General features: G+C 46.8%; 1 long non-coding RNA gene across 1 annotated transcript; it reads left to right on the top strand.

The window, feature by feature from the left end:
• Positions 1-273: 273 nt before the first annotated feature.
• Positions 274-2946, top strand: LOC135387024 (uncharacterized). Its single transcript, XR_010420793.1, has 3 exons — positions 274-384; positions 864-1636; positions 2675-2946. It is a non-coding gene; the product is annotated as an uncharacterized LOC135387024 (long non-coding RNA).
• The last annotated feature ends 5388 nt before the right edge of the window (positions 2947-8334 follow it).

The raw sequence follows: 8334 nt of genomic DNA, 5'->3' as shown, positions 1-8334 counted from the left end.
GAGTGGTAGCTGAACATCTTCACGTAGTGATGACGCGAGCGCGGTGCGCGCTGCCTTTACAGAGATAAACGCGCGCGCGCAAAGAAACGAAAGTGAAACTCAGAAGCCACCCGTCGCGGCTAGGAGCGCGCGCGCAGCAGAGAGCCGAAACCGAAAACACCCGCGGCCGGCGCAGAGGGCGCTAGGAGCGCGCGCGCGCGCATGCGCAAACGGGTGGAGCAGAGGGCGCGCGCGCGTCGCCTCACTCAGTTTCTCTCGGGCTGTCGCGGAAGACGGACGTGCGCTCCGCGCGCTCGCTCAGTTTCTGGTTGGCTCTCGTAGAGAGCAGACGTGTGTTCCCCGCGCTCGCTCAGTTTCTGCCTGGAAGTTGCCGCGGGGGAAAAGGTGAGTGATTTGACTCGCTCCTTTTCTTGTATGTTTGCCGTGTTTAGCGGTGACCGCGCTCGTGCTAAACCTTTTCTCGCACGTTTAGACTTGTTTTGCGGTGTCCAAGCCTGTTGACGCATGTTTAGCGATGTGTGGTTCCCGCCTTGTGTTAGCTGCGTAGTGTTGAGGTTAGGCCTAAGCGATCGCCCCCCCCCCCCGTAAGCCTTTTTCCTCGTATGTTTAGACTTGTTTTGCGGTGAGCAAGCCTGTTGACGCATGTTTAGCAATCTGTGGTTCCCGCCTTGTGTTAGCTGCGTAGTATTGTGGTTAGGCCTAAGCAATCGTCCCCGTAAGCCTTTTTCCCCAATGTGTACTGTTTTCTCCGTGCTGTTTTACCAGTAGTGGTTAGACCTTTTCTCTCGCATGCCTAGACTTGTTCTGCAGTGCTGCCATTTTTACCTGTCGCTAGTATCTTGTTCTCTGTCTTTCTCGTCTAGAGCTATGATGGTGATGCCATCTGGTGTGATGCCTTGCAACTAAGTGGCCACCTGTCGTCGATCTCTGCAACTACCAGTCGTCAACAAGCAACATGGCGGGCGCTGGTCACTCGGGTGTTGCGGAGCGGGTTCTTCGCCGCGACATCGTTGATTTTCGAATAAATTGTTTCTCTCCACTCTATTTCCATCTTTTTATTTTATTTTCTACCTATTTTTGACATGCTGAGCAATTATTCTGTAGCAGTTATCGTAAACCCCAAGGTGACTTACGACGCTGTGTGGTGCTGCAGTTGCGCTTCAAGATGGCGTCGCTTTCGTCGGGTCGTGATTCCTTGCTTCGACCCTTCGACCATATCGTCAGGATTACAAGAAAGTTAAGTGCCCACAGTGCTTCAAATTCTTCAAAAAATTATTGCTGTTACCATGTTTTGAAGCATATACGATATTCAGGGCAGGAATGCCGTTATCTTTTAAAACTTTGGAAACCATGCAGAGATATTTTCCGAATGGGACCTCGTAACACATTTACGAGGTTCAGTTCACATCCTGAAGTTCGGTTCGATGGTCCAGTATAGGTTGTATCGGAAACTGTGTTTGCCCCGTCAAAATAGCAATTATGACGCCAGATAACGGCTGTATGATTACGTTTAAGGAACTGCGAAGCCTGCTGAAAAGGAAAGTGTGGATGTTGAACGGGTTTCCTCAAATATCTGCGTGGCATTTGAACGGCGAGGACGTCTGAGCCTACGTTGAAGCCATAGGAAGGTGTGGAGGTGAGAACACCAGTGCTTGTCAAAATATTTTTCATAACAGACACTCAAACTAATCGTTGTTTTTGTCACCACTGGCAACCTAATTTCCACAGCCTCGTGAGACGACGTTGTGTCACTTCTAGTCTATTGTACTTGTCGTTGTAGACTGGCGTAACATATTGTGTGGTTATAAAGTATATGTTTACAAATAGAATCGCTGCTGAAGAATATTATTGACAACTCATCAACATGCTATGGTTCCCCTTGAACACAAAAATGAGGTTGACGGGACATCAGCAAACATATAACCCTCCCAGAGGTCGATTTCTGGGGGCATTGCTTCCTCACAGCGAGGACAAAATTCCTATAGCGTAGAAAACGTTTAGTTGTGCTTCCAGGGGTGGGCTAGATTGAGCCATGGACAAGCAGTTTTGACATACTGAGGCAGCACTAGTCCAGCTGATTTAGAGATGCCGTATGGGCTTTTCTGAAAGGTGTGTGGCGCAGGCAGTCGAGAAGCATGTGCTTTAGATCCTTGACATAACCACAGTGATATCTTGGAGAGTCAAGTTGACGCAAACAGTGACGGCACTGTGCTGCAAATTCCACATTGAGTCGTAACTGATGAGTTAATGCAAGGTCTTGGCATGAGGTCTTCCGTGGCACCCAGAAAGCTAGCACTGCATCAACCCATGCAAGCATAGGTGTCGATGGTGCTGGACAAGGTTTGTTGATACGATGAAAATGGAAGGAAATATATCGAAACTAATCAAGAGAGACACCTAAGGAAATACCAACACTGCAAGGTTGGAGGTAACTTGTATGGCAATTTCAGCATCCTCAATCCGACGAGCATAAACACAAAAACAAACTCTAAAGTTATGTTGCACTGCCTGCTCTGACAACTAACTGTAGTACCAGTGACAATTGAGGGTGTAGAGCCACAGTTGTATTTTGGTTCTCAAGGTGTTGATGTATGATAGACAGATGACATACACTGTTTTTGTTGTTTTACCTATCTTCTAAGGTGGATGTTCTTGACGAAGGTCTATATTCTAGGAGAGCTGTACTGATACCAAAACGATGACACCCATCAACCGAGCTTCCACTAAAGAAGAAATATGTACCAGCCACACTGCCATTGACTGTCATTTGCTGCAGGGCTTCCTGCAGCAACCTGAGGTTGCAGATATGACGAAAAATAAAATGTGTTAGGTGCAGGAAGGCAAGCCATACGAAGAATCTGCAAGTGTGTAGCACGAATGCTACGCTTTTCTGTGTCATCTACAACTGTTATTTGAAATCTTTGTAAATTGTACCATGAATAAACTATGTGGCGTTGTGAATCATGATGTAGGTGACATGTATTTATTGATGTTCTCACGATTCCGTCAATGCTTAGCGTGCTGGACTCCTCTTGGAACTGGGCTGGATGGACTGGACAACACTCAGCACTGTTCGCAATACTTTTTGCGCGATGTGATTCTTGTACAAGGTTTTCTCTTATGTGTTCCTTTTTTTCTTTTCTTTTTTTGATGCGTCACTCAAGCAACTTCATTGCAAAGGCGAAAGTTTCTATACGCCAAACAGAATATGGTAAGCGACTGGGCGCGTTCCTCTTAAAAAAAAGGACCATGGAACAGGCAGCTGGATGAGGAGTAGGTCATGTATGTCATTTCGTGTACCCTGCGACCTTGATCTGCGCTTTGAATATAAACTGAAACGTGAACACATGCATGGAAGAGGAGTGCTATTATGTTGAACGAGTGGAATGTCTGCCTAGTCTGGAGGCATGTTGGGGGCAGACTTGTACGTATCTTGAGTACCTACTCAAAATACAGGAAGGGAGTTGCCTCAGGACAGAAGCCGCCGATATTTCGAACAGAGACTGTTCTTCTTCTGGGCACCGTCCTCATCATTGGCATGGTATTTAAAGGGTTAGGTGTGACGTGTTTAAAGGTTCATGCGAATTGTGGGTCAACAGCCCGGAGGGAAGAAAGGTCCGTACTCCACACTCCATAATCCCCTCCACACTCTAACAAAGCAGCCATTCACTCCCGCCGTAAAAACCCGTACGGACCTTTCTTCCCTCCGGGCTGTTGACCCACAATTCGCATGAACCTTTAAACACGTCACACCTAACCCTGTAAATACCATGCCAATGATGAGGACGGTGCCCAGAAGAAGAACAGTCTCTGTTCGAAATATCGGCGGCTTCTGTCCTGAGGCAACTCCCTTCCTACATCTCTACCGGTTCGCTGGATTTCTACCCATCTACATACTCAAAATACAGTATTTTAAATACTTTTTCTGGTATTTTGGTACTCTACTCAATACTTTTTTGCGACAAGTATTTTTAATGTATTTAAAATAGTTTTTTCGGTATTTGCTACTCAGTACTCAAAATACTTTCCTTCCTCGTCAAGCCATATCCAGCACGCTTCCCGCCGTGCCGAGATTTTCAGCTCGCTGGAATTTAACCCCCTTTTTCTTTGTTGTTCTTTTTTTCGGGACTTCGCGAATCTGTCATTTATCCTCTTGTACTATAGGCTGGTCCCAAGCCTGGCCTTGCTTCTCAATAGCCAGCTTCGTCAGAAAACCGTTCCTATTCATATTGCCAGGTGAATCACCAGGGGATTAGGTACAAGATAATCCCGGCGTTTATTTACTTGGTCATCAAAGCAATAAACACGTGCCAGACGTTGAAAGACCCGAACCGACATACAGGAGGGATTACGAAGTTTTGGGTCAGAACATATCAACAAACTTTACTTGGGTTCACCAAAGTTCACCAAACATTACTTGACACCAAGACGTTGCAAATGAAAGATATGCATGGCTGATGAAGTTTATTCCTTTCATTTGTAAGGCCACGTTCAGAATACGCATTTCATTTACTGCTAATACTAAAGTACTTTAAATAGTATCTTAAATACTTCTTAGAGTATTTAGTACTCTACTCAAATTACTTTCAGTTTTGAGTATTTTGTACTCTATTTTAAATACTTTTTCCGTAGAGTATTTAGTATCTTATGTTAAATACTTTTGCGCAGTATTTTCTACAAGTCTGGTTGGGGGCACACAGGAAGGAAAGGGTTTATATAGACCATCAACATGCACGGCCTCTTTGAGGGCTGAAAGTGCTATGATGTGTGGAGTTACACTCCTAATTGTTTCAGAAGTCGTAAAATTTAAGAAATATCACAGGGAAACTGTCACGTGATCCCGGTCGGCGTTATGCCGTAACTAAGTCGGGCAATGATTCTATCTTTCAAGCGTAACTACAGTCGCATGGTCACATGACCATCTGTCGGCACTCGGTCGGTGGTAAGTCGGAGCGCGATCCTATATTTCCCTCCTCTCATTTCCTCCTCGCACGCGAGATCGGGAACCGGTTGGGCGATATCGGGCAACAGAAAGCCGACTGTGCCGTGCCGTTCCCGTACCTCGCCCGACGCGCTGTGCTACCCGGGGTCCTAGTTAAAATCCACGTTTAAAAATTTTGAAACGCGTACGTGTATTAAAATATCAATCCCTGAATTTTGACATGCAAATGGCCAAAACCGAAACCGTGGCAACCACGTTTGGGGTGGTGGTCTTCACGGTACGAGATCTGTATGGGATACTTCTTAAGTCAACTGCGCTCGCAACTATATTGTCTTGGCTCAGAAACCGTATGTTTCTGGAACGTAGAGAGGGAAAAAAGGAATCACACAACACGAATATACTTCAAGTACTCTTCTCCTTAGGGAAGCGAGGAAGCGAAAGATTTATTGACTCTACGTTGCACTAGTGTCAGCGCGCTGAGCGGTTGAGCTGGAATTGGAATTAGAATTGGAAATGAATAAAAAAGAATGATAAATATTACTAGAAAGAAAAAGAATGAAAAAGCGTTATCTGAGCTGATCGAGCTCGGTTCACTCTGGAAATTGTTGCACCGACGACTGGCGTCACGTTCGAACTTACCTAAAACTGCTCCTCTGTTGAACGGTCCTTCTCGTCCTTCTCGGCTCGCATGGCCGCTCGCATGGCCGCTCCCATGAAAGCAGCAATCAGCTGTTCTCGTTTTGTGGAGTGTGCACTAAACTGTTTGTAGTTCAAGCTACAGGTACTTAATACGAGTGGGAGAGCTTCGGCAGTCTTCCTGTGGATTCGTGGGTGCATCAACGAAGATGGGCATAGCCTTCGGGATGTCTCTGTGTGTGACAGCCGGTGTCTTTCTCCGTCTGTTACGTCGCGAGACAACTGAGATCACCGTCTGTGCGCGCTCAGGAAGCTTGAAATCTGCCCTGATACATATACAGTAATATACACCTTCAAGATACGCTGATACATATACGGTCAATAAATTGGGACTTGCTCCACAGCAATCTTTCCCGGAGTTCACAAGAGACACTGTTTGTGGATTTATGCCTTACATTTAATCTATCGCATGTCGTTCCACATCCTACCCGAATAACTCATGCCACGCAGTCAACCCTTGACTTGGTTTTAACGTCCCATCCTGAGCACATCACTTCTTTGCATGTCACTGATGGTCTCAGTGACCACAAGGCCATTTTCTAAGATATCTCTTCAAGTAGTCCAAATGTTCATAAATTCAACGATAAAACCATATACGACTTTTCATGTGAAACTCAAGTAGTCAGTTTTGTTCACGACATCTTTCTCCACGCGGACAATAATCATGAGACTGACGCCGCTTTCTTAGACTTTCGCAAGGCCTTCGATATGGTGCCGCACTCAAAGCTTCTATACAAACTCTATCTGCTTAACCTGGACCCGTATGTCGTCCATTGGATAGCTCAATTTCTGACTAATCGTACGTTATTTGTTACTTGCAACAACCACCTATCCCCAGATGCACCTGTGCTTTCTGGTGTCACTCAGGGTTCAGTCCTCGGCCCTCTCCTTTTCCTTATCTATATAAATGACCTTCCTTCAGGCATATCTTCCACGATTCGTCTCTTTGCTGACGACTGTGTAGTGTACAGGCAAATCCTCTCTCCTTCTGACCAACTAACCTTACAAAGCGACCTTTAACTAATCCGCCGTTGGTGCAATGAGTGGCAAATGCCTCTGAACATTGCACAGTGTCGCATTTTGTCGTTTTCTCGAAGACGGGTCTCCTGTCTTCCTCCCTTCCCCTACACTCTAAGTGATATCACATTAACCCGAGCAGATTCTTACAAATATCTTGGAATCCACCTTTCCTCCAACCTAACTTGGAACGAGCACATCAACCACATACCGTATTACCGCGTATTATCCGGCATGCCGGATTAAAGCGAGGTTGACCTGCATGCCGGGAAACCCCGTATTTCCCGGCATGCCGGCAAATGCGAGAATCGGGGACGTAGTCTTCCAGGAGTCAACCGAGGTCCTTCACAACAGTTCAATGACACACGCGGGGAAAGTCCAGGGAAGGATGACGTCACGGAACGAACGCTGGTTCTTGCTCTACTGTTCCCTCCGGAGGATGAAAGCCCATTCATTGTGCTAATATTATCTTCACTGGACAATCTTGACCTGCTTACGGCCGCTTGGGTCTTGCTCTGGCATTACTGAGCCTGCCACCATGGATGAAGGTCCGACTCCGGCTCGTACGCACACGCGTAGTTACACGATCTCGTTCAAACTGGACGTGCTGAAGAAGCTGTCCGAACTTCATGGTAACATCAGCGCAACAGCACGATTTTTCTGCATTCCTCGTTCGTGCGTGCGTGCAGGACTGGTTGAGGCAGCAGGACAAGCTCGAAGCGTGCAGGACCGACGACGACTTGGTCATCAGGAAACGTAGGTGCATACCTTCTTCCGAGGACACCGCAAAGAAACGTGCAAGGTACCCTGCGATGGAGGAAAGCCTTGCTAGCTGGATATCCGAAGAACGAAAGCAAGGTATTCCTGTTTCTGCATCCCACATGAAGGCGCGGGCCGAAGACTTGCTAAGCAAGAGCGACGGTGCAACGAACTTCAAGGCAAGCAATGGTTGGTTGGAAAGGTTCACCAAAAGGTACAAAGTTGTCAACAGGTCAGTCACCAGTGTTGGGCAAAAGGTTCCGGACAATGCGCGTGAGCTGTGCCATTGTTTTTTCAAGTTTCACGAATCAGTAATTGGAGGAATTGAACTGAAGAACATTGGAAACATGGACGAGACGCCGATGTATTTTGACTTGCCACAGAATAAGACGTACGACTTTAAGGGAGTCAAGCACGTAACATGCAGGACAACCGGCAAGGACAAGCTTCGATACACTGCTGTTCTCAGCGCAATGGCCGATGGTACAAAACTGAAGCCGATGATAATATTCAAAGGACTCAAGAACGTGCCAAAGGTTGACTTCCCTAAAGAAATTGTTGTTTCCGTGGCAATGAAAGGGAGCATGACTGCTGAGCTTATGAACACCTACAAGCAAAAGGTCTGGGCTGCACGACCGGGTGCCTTCTTCAAACCCAAATCAGTGCTGGTGATGGACAGTGCGCCAGCGCATCTGAAGACTACAACAAAATCAAGCTTCAAGCAGCATTACGCCACCTGCCTCTCGATTATTCCTGGTGGACTCACACCACTTCTTCAGCCTGCCGACGTAGCTTGGAATCGCAACTTCAAGACAGCGATGAGGAGCCTGTGGACGGAATGGTTGAGGAATGGAGAAGTGGAGCACACGAAGTCGGGAAAACGCCGCTCCGCTTCATATGCCACCATTGCACAATGGGTC

The sequence above is a fragment of the Ornithodoros turicata genome, chromosome 3 (genome assembly GCF_037126465.1).
Source record: "Ornithodoros turicata isolate Travis chromosome 3, ASM3712646v1, whole genome shotgun sequence".
NCBI classification, from domain to species: Eukaryota; Metazoa; Arthropoda; class Arachnida; order Ixodida; family Argasidae; genus Ornithodoros; species Ornithodoros turicata.
The sequence above is the reverse complement of the archived record's forward strand: the minus strand, read 5'-3'. Positions and strand labels throughout refer to the sequence as shown.